General features: G+C 44.8%; 1 protein-coding gene across 6 annotated transcripts in view; it reads left to right on the top strand.

The window, feature by feature from the left end:
• Positions 1 to 2,563: 2,563 nt before the first annotated feature.
• Positions 2,564 to 14,152, top strand: part of HELZ (helicase with zinc finger) — a 154,707-nt gene continuing 143,118 nt past the window's right edge. For 3 of the 6 annotated variants that reach the window (XM_029211017.1, XM_029211018.1, XM_029211011.1), the window contains exons 1-3: positions 2,569 to 2,604; positions 3,924 to 3,979; positions 8,163 to 8,219. The gene's annotated coding sequence lies outside the window, so the exon portion shown is untranslated. Of the gene's footprint in view, positions 2,605 to 3,923; positions 3,980 to 8,162; positions 8,474 to 14,152 lie in introns of all 6 variants that reach the window. The other 3 variants (XM_029211014.1, XM_029211012.1, XM_029211016.1) reach the window with 3 other exon arrangements.

The raw sequence follows: 14,152 nt of genomic DNA, 5'->3' as shown, positions 1-14,152 counted from the left end.
GGACTGTTGAAGGCCAGTGTGCTGATCATGGCGAGGAGCCCCCTCACACAGGACCTTGTAGGCTATGGTTAAGAATTTGATTTTATTCTAAGTGTGGCGAGGACACCTCCCGTGGGTTTAAGCAGAGGACTCACGTGACATTTCACAGACCTCACTGGGTTGGTCAGATGGAGAGCAGACAGTAGCGGGCAGAGTGGAGGCAGCGAAAGGAGTTAGGAGGGTTTTCTAGCTGAGGCCACAGGTGGCATCTTGCACTAGGATGGGCCAGGATGCACGTTGTATTGGACGAACGGGTGGGTCTGGCAATCACGTATATCAAGCTCTTCTCTGGGTCCAGCCCTATGCAAGGCCAAGAAAAGCACCTACTAAAGAAACGTCGGCGAGGTACAGTCCTTGCCCTCAGCTTACTGAGTGCTGAATTACAGGAAACTCAGACCACACATATTAAGGTGCCGGGTAAACACAAAGCAACCAATAAGTCAGTGCATAGGAGTGGCTGACTAGGTGCAGAAGGGGGACTGGAAACAGTAACTGGCTACCGCGTAAAGAAGAGACTTTGGAGCCTTCTCCAGACGGGCGGGGCGGCTCATTTTCCAGCGGGCAGCGGCAGAGCTTCCCGAGCAGCGCTGCCTCCCCGCCCCCAGCCCACGGCCCCGCGTGGCGGCGGGGCCTGGATTGTCCAAGAACTTGGCTCCGGGCTCCAGTTTCCCAACTCACTCGGAGCTCAGAGAATTGGTGACTCAGGCGAGGGCCCTCCCGGCACGCTGCGTTCTCAGCCGGCCTGCAGTGACTCACCACCTCGCTCCCTCCCTCACTGCTGACCCCGGGCCAATCCCTTAATGAGTCTACACCCCACTCTTCTCACTTGGCCGGGACAATTGCCTGGTGCAGTTTTTAGCTCCCCGGGGGCAGGGCTTCTGTCAGCAACCGTCCAGGTTCCTCGAGAGAGGCTTCTCGTAGGGTCTGGAGGAGCATAAAACCCTTGGGTGGACCCAAGGTCTCAGGCCATCCCCGTGCACCGAAGGAGGGCTTTAATGCCTGTGCATTCTTCTAATTTCAGAGCCTTTCAACAGCATTTTATACCGAATACAATTCCGCAAGTCTTGGTGTCCTGGAGGAATTTTCCCTTGGACACCTCTTGGTCAAAATTTGCTTGGGGGAAACAAAAAAGCAACCAGAGTAGGCCCCCAAAGTCTGCAAAGCAGAGACCAGTGGCAATGGGAGGTGAGAGTGCGGCGGACTGACCAACGGGCCCCGGGGCAAGGGGACCACCGCGCGAGGGCGCGGGCGGATGCTCTGCTCGCCCGCGCAACCGAAAACGGGCGGCGAGTATCGCGAGAGGGCTCAGCTCCCCTGCAGCGAGCCCTCGGGCAGGAGCAGAGGCCCAGGCGGCGGGCGTGGGCTGCGGGGTCGCTCGCTCGGTTCCCCGGCTGGCATCTCGGCGCCCCTACTTCCAGCGCGCCCCGTCGCAGCCAGGCGACCTGAGCGTCCCCCAACCAGCCTTGGGCCGGAGTGCTGCCCGCGGTCCTTCGCTCGCCCGGCCGCCAGCGCTCGCCGCCCGGCCGCCAGCGCTCGCCGCTCGGCTGGGACCCGGCAGGTGGACTGCGGCGGGCGCACCCTCCTTCCGGCCCCGGTCCCTCTCCCGGACCCTCCCTCGAGCCCTGGCGCGCCTCTGCTCCCCGGCCAGAGCTCGCAATCTGCGCCCCCGAGTTACCTGCCTCGGGAAGTCCCAGTTCGCAAGCAGCCCGGACTGTAAAAGGGTGGATTCGGCAGAGCCCAAAACCACATTCCTAGGGGAGGGGTGGGGTCCCCATCTAGAGGGTCGCGGATCGCATTACCGGCCGAGGGGAGGAGACAGCGGAAGGGAGAGTCAACAGGGGTAAAAGTTGCTTTTCGCTTAGTACTCCCCCTCCCCCTCCCTAACGCGCTGCGATGCCGGTTGGCTCGGGGACCCAGTGTCCGCCCAGGTTCCGGAGCCCGACGGCCCCGGAACGGTTTGGCAGGACAGAGGCATCTTTACATCCGCGGATGCGGCAGTCAGAGCGCCGGTTGGTCTGCAGGGCTGCCGGGCTCCGGGGCCCCGAGGGCGACCCCCGGCTGCCCGGGGGCGGGAAGCAGAAGCCCGCCTCCGGGCACCGAAGATCTAGAGCAATAACAGACGCATAAATAAATCAATGAGCAGCTCTTTGCTGCCAGCAGCAGGGAAACCTCGGGCTGATTAAATGCAGACGTGGGGTGTCTGCCAGGACAGGAGGGCGGTGGGGTACAGGGAACCGGCGTGGAGGCGAAGGGTGGGGGGAAGGGAGGCCGGGCCAGGAGCGACGGGAAAGACCCAAAGCCACGTTTTTAAACATGGAGGGGGGGAATTTTAAAGGCAAACAGTACGGGGGGGGGGGGGGCCGGGCTGCGGGCCTCTGGGCCTCCCAGCCACCCGGGGCAACTTTCCGGGCGGGAGGTGCGGCCCGAGGGGCGGCGCCGGCGGCGGGAGGCGGGAGTCCGAGGCCGAGGGAGGGGGGGGAGTCACTTTAAAGGCTCTTTCTTACCCATAATGCTTTGTGGGGACGTTGACAAGTGGATCCAAGATGGCGTAGAAAGTAATGACAGGTAAGTCCTGACTTCCCCCTTCTCTGCTGCTGGGACCGCTCCGCGAGCTGCCGGAGCCCTCCGGAGAGGGGACCGGACTCCCCTCCGGTCCTCCGAGTCCCGGGAAGGGCGGCCCCGGGGCGGGCCTGGGGCCTAGACGGCCCGCGGCGGGGCCTGGGAAGCGGGGCTCTTCGAGGCGAGGCCCGGACGCTGGGGCTGTTTACAGCTTCTTCCCCTCCCTGGCCCCCTTCCCCTCCGCTGGGGGCCGCGGAGCCCTCGGCCCAGGCCGTGGAGGGGGCCTCGCAGACCCCGGCCGCGAGCCTGAGGGAGGTTTGTCCAGCCCACGGCACTCCGGGAGGGGGAGTCGAGCCGCCTTGCACGCTCGCCTCCTCCGGGTCGCGGCTGGGGGTGGGGAGCGTGCAGGCCTCCCACGCCCCGCTCGATTGCCCCCTCTGGGCTCGGACTTACACGCGGGGTGGGGCGGGGGCCGGAGGGTGGGCGCGGGGAAAAGTGGGTCAGGGGTGCACCCCTCCCTCCCCCGCCGAGGGCTGTTGCCTGAGCTTCACTTTCTTTACCCCCTTTCTCCGCCCCCTCCTCGGAAATTCTCATTGGCCCACAAGCACATCAACAAAAATAAAAACAGAGGATCCTTTCCTGGAGATTCCTTCAAGACTTCCCTTTTCTTGAGCTAAGGCACCGCAGTTTTATCTAAGGAACTTTGATTGCTCTCCCCCCAAATTATTTGAGGCTTCTGCACCCTCCCCTTTGCTGAGGATCCTCCAGCCAGGGTTGGAAATCAGGGCCTTAGGATTCTTCTTGGATTGAGACCCTCAGGTTTTGTTTGAAACTCAAAATTGTTGTTCCTTCACCCTCACCACTTACACTTTCCAGGCAAATCGTTAATAGATGTGTAACTCCAGAGACAGTGGATTCCTAGAGTTGGGCGGGGGGAGGGGGGAGGAAGGCGTCGTCCTGGCTAGTTTGTTCTTAATTTTGCCCTCTCTTTAACTCGTATGAATGGATTTCTTCTCCTTCATCTTTTCTTTTTTCTCCTTTTTTTAATTTCATTTTTTGAAAGTAAGGTCAGTCAGATATGACATTTTTATGTTTGGATTTTAAGAGCACTTTATAATTATTCTTTTATCACACAGAGAGGAAATGTTTTTGTTTTAAAGTAAAGCAAACAGACTCATTTACAAAGCTGCATACTGTACCATTTTGGTAACTTTTTCCATTTGAAATTTATATGCCCTTTCACTTCAGGCTGATAGAATGTTTGCTACTGATCATGTCTCTTACTGGTGTTGTATAGACACATTATACTTTTCTGTTTATCTCAGGAATTGGATGAAGTAATTGATCACTAAAGAACTACAGTGCTGGTGAGATGTGTAAGGTGAGACTGCAGTTAAAAATGATTTACCTTTTTTCCTTCTTTATTTTAATCAAGTCATGAGGGTGAGACTGAAACTAAGTAATTTGATGGGGCCATCTTTATTTCCAAATCACTCACTCAGTCAAATGGGAGTAGAGGCAGGGCTAGATTTGGAAAGGACAACTGTGTCAAGTATACCAAACTTTTCAGCTACTGGAGCTTATCCAGAGCCAAGTGTTATTTGCAGCCATCCTTGATTAGTATCTTCACCAGGGGTAATTATAGTTTGCCTATTTAAATTCCCTTGTGTAGCTTTAATTGAATGTCTTAATTTTATCTGTGCTTTGGTGTCCATCACTTAGTCTGCATTGAGTGTTAGTGATTGTGTATGTGGATTTTGTATGTCTGCAGTTTGTGGGACTCGTGTAAAGTACACCCTTTCCATTGGAAAGCGTTATTTCAGGCACATCCTGCTTTTATTTTCTGAAAAATGGAACAGTGCTTGTCTCTCTCATAATTATTTGGAAATAAAAATGATAGTGTTGCATTTTGGTTATAGGTTATTAGGGATGAGACTGGCTTGTCATTATCTTCTGGTCACATGTAGTGTGTGAATTCAGAGTGTTGCTTTATTTAATCTAACTTATAAGGCTTTGGATTTATAGAACATTATTAATATAGTGTCACTGAACAGTCAGTATTCTGTACTGGTGAGAAGGAGAGTGGTTTGCTAATTTTACATTCTTCACAAGCAATTTTCTCAACTTTAAAAATATATCTTTTTATTTATTTTTTATTTTAGTCATTGTAGATGTACTATACTACAGTGTGTGTGAGTGTGTCTGTAAAATATTTTACTATGGTTTATTGAGAAAATGTAAGTTGTCATGGTAGATTGGTTACTGCAGGGTTTTGTTTTTTTTTCCTTTAACACATCTGGGTAGCCTTTGAATTTTGAAGTCCACTCACAAAGTTTTCATCTCTATCACACATCTGTTTAAGAAGAGTAAGCTGTGCTTTATTTTATTCCAGATTGAGGCATACAATTGACATTTTTGCCTTAAAAAAAATACTTGGGAGAGGAAGGTGGACATAAACCAAGATCTTTTTGTAAGTGCACACACCACATTTGCTTGTGTTTGAAACTCAGAAGTGCTTGTGTGTATTACATATATTTTTATTTTTATTGTTAGCAGAGCAAATATGGATTTTAAAATTTATTTATTTTCAGCTTACAGATGGAGGCATATTCATGCCTTAGACCTCCCAAACTGTACCTTTTATCTTTTTTTTTTAAATACATATTACTTTGTGGAAAGAACCAATGATCTACTTTTGGGCCTATGGAGATGTTTGTTTATAATCCAAAAGGGACTATTTAGAAATAGGTAATCTTGTGTGGCCAGTGTTGTTTGGCCTGAGCTGTGTCAAGACATTTTCCACAATTTTCACACATGTAGACCATGTGAAGTGTTAGTATTCACTTCAAAGTGAAGTTGGTGGTTGGCCACCGAACAGGTTGTCACACTAAGCATTCTAAAATGGGAAATGCCATAGTATTGAAGTTTGTGGTGAAGCGGGGGTCTGTGTCTTTGAGCTGAATGAAGACACAGCTTTTTTAGTCTGTCCTTTTGGCTGGGAAGCTGGGACACTATTTTTAGGTAAGGCGGGAGTTTTGGGGAGTCAGTAAGTGCCTCTCTATCAGCTGGTGTGCTTGATTTTTGCAGTTGTTAGCAAGAAGTTTCATTTCTAATACCATAAGTATTCAATCTACATTGTTTTAAAGTCTGTATACATTTATGGACAGTCCAGTGTTTTACTGGAGAAGGGAGTGATGCCAAAATAACAGGGGAAATCATTCCTGCTTGCAAAGGCCTTGTGTAGTTTAAAAATATAGAGCATATTCATGAAAGGTTAAGAATATTGCAGAGGGACCTACAAATAAGTAGACCAGATCTTACACATGCATTTTTGTTCTCTGTTTAAGCAGTAGGCATGGTATTGATATTAAATGTAAATTAGTCTATATTACCTGTCAGACTATATTTAAGATTCTAAATACAGGCCCAGCACAAGAAGTAAGGTCCTTTGCCTGTTGTTTTAAATGCGTAGCAGTTTTAAATGCATAGTAGATTTGGGGCCAAGTTTATCAACTTGTCGGTAAACAAGAGATGGGGAGGAGCTACTTAAAAAATTATAAACAAATTGTTATGGCTGTTTATTTCCATAAACTTAGATAAGTATACATGCAAATATAATTTGATTTCTAAGTAATAGTTTGAATTGTTTTCTAGGAGAGAAGTATGATATGTGTGGAGAGTGTGGCCACAGCAGCTTGTAGTTCATTTAAATTGCTGGGTGTAGTCGGGATGACTTCGGTAGCATTGGCTAGGAGCAGCGTAAAACTTAGTGGTCTGTCACTTCACCGGTGGCTGAGATTATCCTTTTGAGCTACACTGAATTTAATAGAGTTAATATTCCTCTTTCAAAAATAAATAGATATAACATGAAGATTTTTAATTTATATGTATATATATATGTGTGCATATATATTTATATATGTATATATCTTTATTTTAAAAGCTACCAATTGTATAAAGCAAATTGAAAGTTTTTCAGCATACTACTACAGAGTCATACCAACTTGTTTACTGGTGTAAATTGTACTGGGTCAGTTTCTCCAAGGGCAGGAAGTTGTATGGTAAAGCCAGAATTTGTGTGTTCAACTTGTTTTGACTCCCCAAAACTCTGATTCATCATTAGGTTCTTCAAAGAATGCACGGCAAATTTTTTTGAGTAAACCATTGTGACGTGTGAATGTTTGTGATTTTTGTTATTTCTGTGCCATATTTTAGGTGTTCTCGGAACATCTGAATTTGCCTTTTTGCTTTCTTCTGTCGATATTCTCCTTGTGGTGAAAATATTCCTGTGAGGCGAGCTTCCTTTCAGTAGGCAATATGTGTAACTAATATAGTTAAAAAAATTATTTATTTTTATGTAAAACTGATGCATGGGGCTTCCCTGGTGGCGCAGTGGTTGAGAGTCCGCCTGCCGATGCAGGGAACACGGGTTCGTGCCCCGGTCTGGGAAGATCCCACATGCCGCGGAGCGGCTGGGCCCATGAGCCATGGCCACTGAGCCTGCGGCTCCGGAGCCTGTGCTCCGCAACGGGAGAGGCCACAACAGTGAGAGGCCCGCGTACCAAAAAAAAAAAAAAACAAAACAAAACTGATGCATGCTATGGTAAACAAATCGGAGCAGTGCTAAGTGTATATAGGAAAAAAGATAAAAAGCCTCTGCTCTCCTTCCTCCATCTTTAGCCATGTCCCCCTAATCTGACCGTAGAAAGCAGTTGGTGTTACGTGGTGTTTGGAAGACCTCTCTTGCCTAGGTGCGCGGGCAGTAGTGAAAGCAGAGGGAGAAGTCAGGGAAGGCACGGCCACTGAACCCGTTTAGATGTTAGGCAGGGATTCCGCCCTTATTTCCTGTGATGTTAATTAATATTGATAATCTTAAACTTCCATTAGTTTAAGATAACTGTAATTGAATTGTTAGTGAAACACTCAAACAGTTAATTGCATTGTCAGGTTGGTAAAGTTTTGATTTGTTGATCTTGTAAGGAAATAAATAATTGGAAATTGAATTCACATAACCTTAGGTCTGGGAGTAATGTTGGTAATTATCATCTGTGGAATTTTATGATGAGATGCACAGTATACTTACTATAGGCTTTTTATAACTCATTATCTTTCCTTTAGTTTTCAGAACAACTCCAAGATAGCTGTTATTTCTGCTTTGCAGAGGAAATTTAGGTTAAATGTGAATTAACGAACATAACGTCGCAAGACTAGTAAGTAGTGGTGCTGGCGTTGTGCCTTGGAAAGGGCGTTCTCTTTCCATTGCAGTATGCTCTGCTGCTTCTATCTAGTCTGTCTTATTTTCCAGATGAGGAAATTGAGGCCTGGAGAAGTCAAGTGACTTGCCCAAGGTCACACAGCTGATTAGTAGCAACATTAAACCAAACTTTTATCTCTGGACCCTTATCTCAGGACTCTTGGTCCTGGCTGGTTATGCGACATTTTATTGAAGTACTATGGACCAAAGGACCATATGCTGTGACCACTGGATACAAATGCTTCAGAACTGATATATCAGCAGTGGTGTTTTCTAGTATGTATTAAAAGGTTCCTTCTCTCTCTTTCAGACATTATAAAGAGCTCTGATGGGCTATTTGGGTGATACCCAGTGCAGTGAACTGCAGGTGAGTAAGGTCTGGGAGAGCCTTATTTACAAAGCAAGGACTTGATAATGCCTGAGGAAAAGACAAAAGAGACTTAATCTAGAGGAGGGTGTCTGGTCAGCAAGATGAGGTGGGACAAGGTGGAGGAAATAGGGCACTGGTGCAGCAGTGGTGACCTGACTGAATTGGCTACTTCTGGAGCAGACTGGATGATGGTGAACCTACTCCACACAGACTGCCTGACGCTTTGTCAGTTTGTTTGAAGAGAAGTGCGGGTAGGTTAATCTTCCACTTCTGTTTTGAATGAGTAACTGCACAGGGATTCAACCTATCTGCATATGATTGGATCTTCAGAGGTCCTTCAGTTTTTTGTGTCAACATTCTTGAGTGTTGATCACCCAGTGCTCTGATGAACAGGTTAAGTATTAAATTGTTTGTTTTTCCTGCTATCTACTATGTGTGTATTGTCATGAATGACTGTATATATCTGCATTTTTGAGGCTCTAGATGCCAAGAACATGTCAAAGGAAACAAAAGGTTAAACTTTTTTCCTAATGGTTGTATTAGTCCTTCAAATTATTTGTTTTTTGCTGAAATGCCCTAAGAATGACATTTTAGTCTTGAGTATTTATTATTTCACAGTTAGTAATCTTCTTGGTCCATTATGGTATCTTGGCCATTCAGTATTAAACTAAGAAAACGGTAATACTACAGAAAAACAGTTAGAAGACTGTTTTAATATTGTCCTTGTGGGGCATCAGTGCTAAAATTATTTTTTGATACATTTTTAATACTAGTCCCAGAGACTTTAATGAGACAATGCTATATACTTTTAGGGTTTATAATTAAACTTAGGCTTGGCTACTTACTGATTGCTAAAGTAAAACATTGTTGTAGGGGTTCTTTGTTTCCTGAGTTAGGGTAGTTTGCACATTCATCCCCCGCAGGTTCATGGGGGTGATCAGAAGACTAGTTGAGCTGGTTTCTTGGTCCTTGGAAAGCTGGGGTCTGGGTTGTCATAGGTCATTGTGATAAGAAGTGTGTGAGCGTTCTCAGTTAAGGCCAAAGTGAGCAGTAAAAGAGAGGTGTGGTCCTCTTCCTGAGAGTATATCGAGTTTGCATCCTGGGACCCCTAGTTTCCGCAGTATGGTAGAACTTTCTCTCTTAAATTACAAAATAATTTAAGAATTGTTATTAAGTAAATTGTTAAATATTTGGGTTACTACCCCTAAAACAGTTGATTTTCTTTTTGGCATTCTGTTAAAAAAAAATATATATATATGTATATGTATATATATATACACACACACACACACACACACACACACACACATATATTGTACTCATTTTTAATTATGATGCATATAATTTGAATTTTTCTTATTTATTAGATTATGAAACATTTCCATGTTACAGTTGTCACAATTTTAATTGACATGATTACACTTTGAGAGGCTGCAAAATATTTCATCAAGTCATGCCGTCAGTAATTTACTTCAATCTTTTTATGTTAGATGTTTATGTTGCTGGCTGGTTTTCAGTTAATACTTGAATCTACGTTATTGTATATATTATTGTATTTTTTTCTGGCTAATTATATCTCTAGGATAAATTTTTGAATGCATTATTGTGTTAAATGGTATGAATGTTTTTATGGCTTTTGATATATATCACCATACTGTTTTTTAAGAATGTTATACCAGTTTGTACTACTAACAGATATACAGATGAACCTGTTTCACCATAACTGGATATAAATACGTTTTTTCTTAAAAGATTTTGCTTATTTAATAGTGTAAAGTGGCATTTGTACTTCTTTGTTCTATAATGTTGAATTTTTCTCTTTGAGTCTCTTCATGGTGAATTGTTTGTTCATATCCTTTGCTATTTTAATCAGCAAACTATTGATGTGGGCTTTGGATGGTAAGGCACGTATAACCAGCTAATAAACAGGTGCTTATTAAAAAGATGATCAGAACATGTTCAGTGAGAATGTTCAGAGAGAGTCTAGTCTAGATGGTAAATTTTCTTGAGAATAGTGGTTGAAGGGGAACAGGTGAGTTATTCCAGATTCAGTTCAGCAAATGTTTAGTACGCATCTGTGTGTACCATGTGTTGCATCCTCTTAGTGCTTCTCAAGTCATCATGGCATATACTTGGTTGAAGGAGGAGGCTGCTTGAGGCTGCTTGAGGCTTGACTTGTTGGGACTTTGGCTCTGAAGTCGCTTTGTGGAGGGCTGAGGGGATCACTGACTAGAACATCTTTAGCTCATTCACGGCATACCACAGTGCCACGGCACTTTGAGAAGCTCTGTTCTGAAGGATACAAAGATGAATAAAACATCATTTCCTCTGACAAGGAACGAATCATCTAGTAGAGAGAGTAGGGGCACCAAAACAAGAAAGGACTAATAGGAATTTGAAGGGTGCTGTAAGAGGGGTTCAGACAAGGTGCTTAGGGGTTCAGTGGAGGGAGTGATACTGCCCCCTTGGGGATATAAGCTAACACTTCAACTGAGGAGGTGGCATTTAAATTGCACCACTGTGAAATTGAGGCGCCATGGCAAGAAGAGGGCATTCTGGAGGGAAGGGTAGCTTGAGCAAAGGCTGAGGGGTGGTGTTGGAAATGAGGTGGCTGTCCGGAAACTGCGTATCCAAATTACCCGGTCCCTGGGTTACATGAAGGAACGTAGCGCACAGTGCGGCTGTTGAGAGGTCATGACTGGGTTTTGGAGAATGAATATGATGGATTGTCAGTGAGGAGAAACTAGAGACAGCGTTTTCAGTTGGGTTCCTGGTATTACTCCAGGTGAGGGATGATGAGTGCCTGAGTTGGTGTACTTGGGGATGAAAGGAGGTGGTGGAGTCAAGAGGTATTTTGGAGGTTGAACAGAGAGATGTGGTGACTGATTAGGTAGGAGGGGAAGCGAGCAGTCAGTTCTATGTCTCAAGTCAGAGATGATGCTGAGGTTTTTATGGTTGGATGGCTGGCAGAATGGGGCAGCAGGAATACAGAAGTCAGGAGGAAGAACAGGCCTTAGGGGTTTAGAATAGAGAAAAGACGAGTTTGGTTTTGTGAGTTTAAGGAACTAGTAGAAAGGTGAAATCAGAATCTTAACCCTGGAAGGAACAGATGAGGAAGTTCAGGGCCCAGAGGAGCTAGAGGGACCAGTGAGGTCTCACAGTTAGATAAAGCAGAGTGTAGACTGCAGCTGCCTGATTCCCAGTCCAGCACTCTCTTCACTGCCTTAGACTGAGAAAGTTCTCTGCGGTGTTTTCCTCGCACCCAGGTGTGCTCAATAGGAAGTTGGAAGTGGCAGAGCTTATGTTGGGAGTGAAGAGTTTATTTCTTAATTACATTTTTTTTATTATGGAAAATTCCAGATGTATAGAAGTGGAAAGGGTATAATCAGTCCCACTGTACCCGTTGTTCAACTTTAATAGTTACTAATGTTGTTTCATCTGTTTCCTCCCTCTCCATCAGTTATATTGAAGCAAATCGGGTAGAGTGTTTTGGTGAACCTGAACTCTGGGTATCTGTAGTTAAGGAGAATCGAACAGTTCAGTAGGGTATGTTCTGAGCTTTCTGGGTGGGGGTCTAGAGTGAACAGAAGTAGTATTAATTGCCAGAATTCCTGGGCAAATCACTTACGTCTTCTGAGCCTTCGTTTGTCTGTGAGACGGAGGTAATAATGGCAGCGTCACAGAATCACCTGAGATAAGGTGTAGAAAACCCTCTGTGAACTGTGAGCCTGAAGTGACGCAGATTTTAGTTGTTGGTAATAACAGAAAGGTGATGCTATTCCTTTGGGCTTCTGTGTTGCTGGCATTCAGTACATTTTTATTATTCAACAAAGCATTATGTGAGGTACCTGAGGCTTCAACAGGGAACAAAACAGACAAAATCTCAGCTCTCCTGGAGCTCATGTTCTAGGTCTGGAGTATAATAGGAAGCTAATACCTTAATAGTGATTAGTGTGGGCCAGACACTGTTCTAAGTGCTTTCATATTTTACCCTATTTAATTCTTGCAGCAATGCCTTGAAGTGTAGCACTGTTATTATTCCCATTTTGCAGATTTGGAAATCAAAGCAAATTTTTAAGCAGATTGCCTCAGGTCACAATGCCAGGATTCATATTGAGGCAGAGCTGGCTTCAAGCCTACACTCTTACCCCTGTGCCATTAGAACGCTTCAGCTCATTCATGGCGTACTAGTGTTTGATACAAATAAAAAAGGTAGGCCCTGACTGAAATTATCCCTAAACAAGTAAGTGTTCTCTTCTTGTGGGAGAAAAAAGACAAAAACAAATGAAAAAAATGGCAGTACACAGTTCTCTGTGGATGGGGGTATATTAATATTCTTACATAGACAAGTATTTTTCTTCCTAACTTTTTATAGGCTTCACCAACTTTCTTGGTTTCTTTAGATGCAAATGGCCACCTCAGTGGAAGGAAGTCATTTTCCTGTTGGTACTTGGGAAGAATCGCTTCTTGAATGAAGCTCCTTCTTGTTTACAATTCTTCTTTTTCTCCTGCTGCTCTCTCCTTACCTTGGGGCAGTTCCCTTCTCTGATTTCCCCGGTTCTCTGCTCCTCCTTTTGCGCACAGCTGTGGTGTCCCTTCCCAGTCTCATCATCTGCCCATGTTCTCAAGGATTCCTTCCTTCTGCCTTTGCCTTCTCTTCCCTGGCCTGCCTCCGTCAGTCACCTTGGGCCTTACCCTCTGTTTTGGCTTTTCTGAGTTTATTCATTGGGACGAACATCAGGACCAATTTCCCGCCTCTGGCTCTGGCGCTGCCCTGCCAGCTCTTGTTTCTCCTTCATGGGCAGGGAAGATTGGGAAATGGGCAGTGAGCATTCCTTAAGTTTGCATCGGGATTAGGACATGGGTCTCACTCCTTTTAAGGAGGGTTAGGAGGGTATTATGGCTTGCGTACTTGTGGGTTTTTTTTTAAAATATTGTTAAAATATACATAACATAAAATTTACCATTTTAATCATTTTAGCATACAATTCAGTGTCATTAAGTGCATTCACATTGTTGTACAGCCAGCACCACCATCCATCTCCGGAACTTTGTCATCTACCCAAATTGAAGTTCTGTACTCATTAAACACTAACCCTCCATTCCCCTCTCCCTCAAGCACCTGGCAAACATCATTCTACTTTCTGTTTCTAAGAATTCGAATAGGGTCCTTTCATACCATAGGTACCTCATGTAAGTGCACTGATACAATATTTGTCTTTTTGCGACTGGCTTATTTCACTTAGCGTGTCTTCAGGGTTCATCCATATTGTAGCATGTGGCAGCATTTTCTTCCTTTTTAAGGCTAAATAATATGCCATTGTATGTAAATATATTTTTAAAAATCCATCCATTTTTTTGATAGACACTCGGGTTGCTTCCACCTTTTGGCTGTTGTGAATTATGTTGCTGTGAACTTGGGTGTATACATATCTGTTCAGGTCCCTACTTTCAGTTCTTTTGGGAAATGCCCAGAAGTGGAATTGTTAGATCATATGGTAATTCTGTGTTTAATTTTTTGAGGCATCTCCATATTGTATTCCATAGCAGTAGCACCATTTTATGTTCACCAGAAATGTAAAAGGGTTCCAATTTCTCCACACCCTCGCCAACAGTTATTTTTTTGATAGTAGCCATCCTAATGGGTGTGAAATGATAATATATACTTGTTTTTAAAGGTGTTTTATGTAGAATAATAGAATTTCAGGACTAGAAATGGTATTAAAGATTTCTAATTCAGTTAGCTGTAGACAGCAACGAATGTTCTCATATGTCTTAGCATTTTCACTTCTTTCTCAGTTGGAAAAAGGCATTTTGGGCAGATGGGTGTCTACTGGATCTTCGGCTCAAGATGAACTATGTCTGATCCAGGCAGGGTACATGGAATGCAGCTTTGCAAGAGATCTGCTCTTCTCTTCTGCCAGTGACTC

The sequence above is a fragment of the Monodon monoceros genome, unplaced genomic scaffold (genome assembly GCF_005190385.1).
Source record: "Monodon monoceros isolate NGI ecotype Baffin Bay Population unplaced genomic scaffold, NGI_Narwhal_1 Super_Scaffold_9, whole genome shotgun sequence".
NCBI classification, from domain to species: Eukaryota; Metazoa; Chordata; class Mammalia; order Artiodactyla; family Monodontidae; genus Monodon; species Monodon monoceros.
Note: the sequence above shows the minus strand (reverse complement) of the source record. Positions and strands in the feature narration are given on the sequence as shown.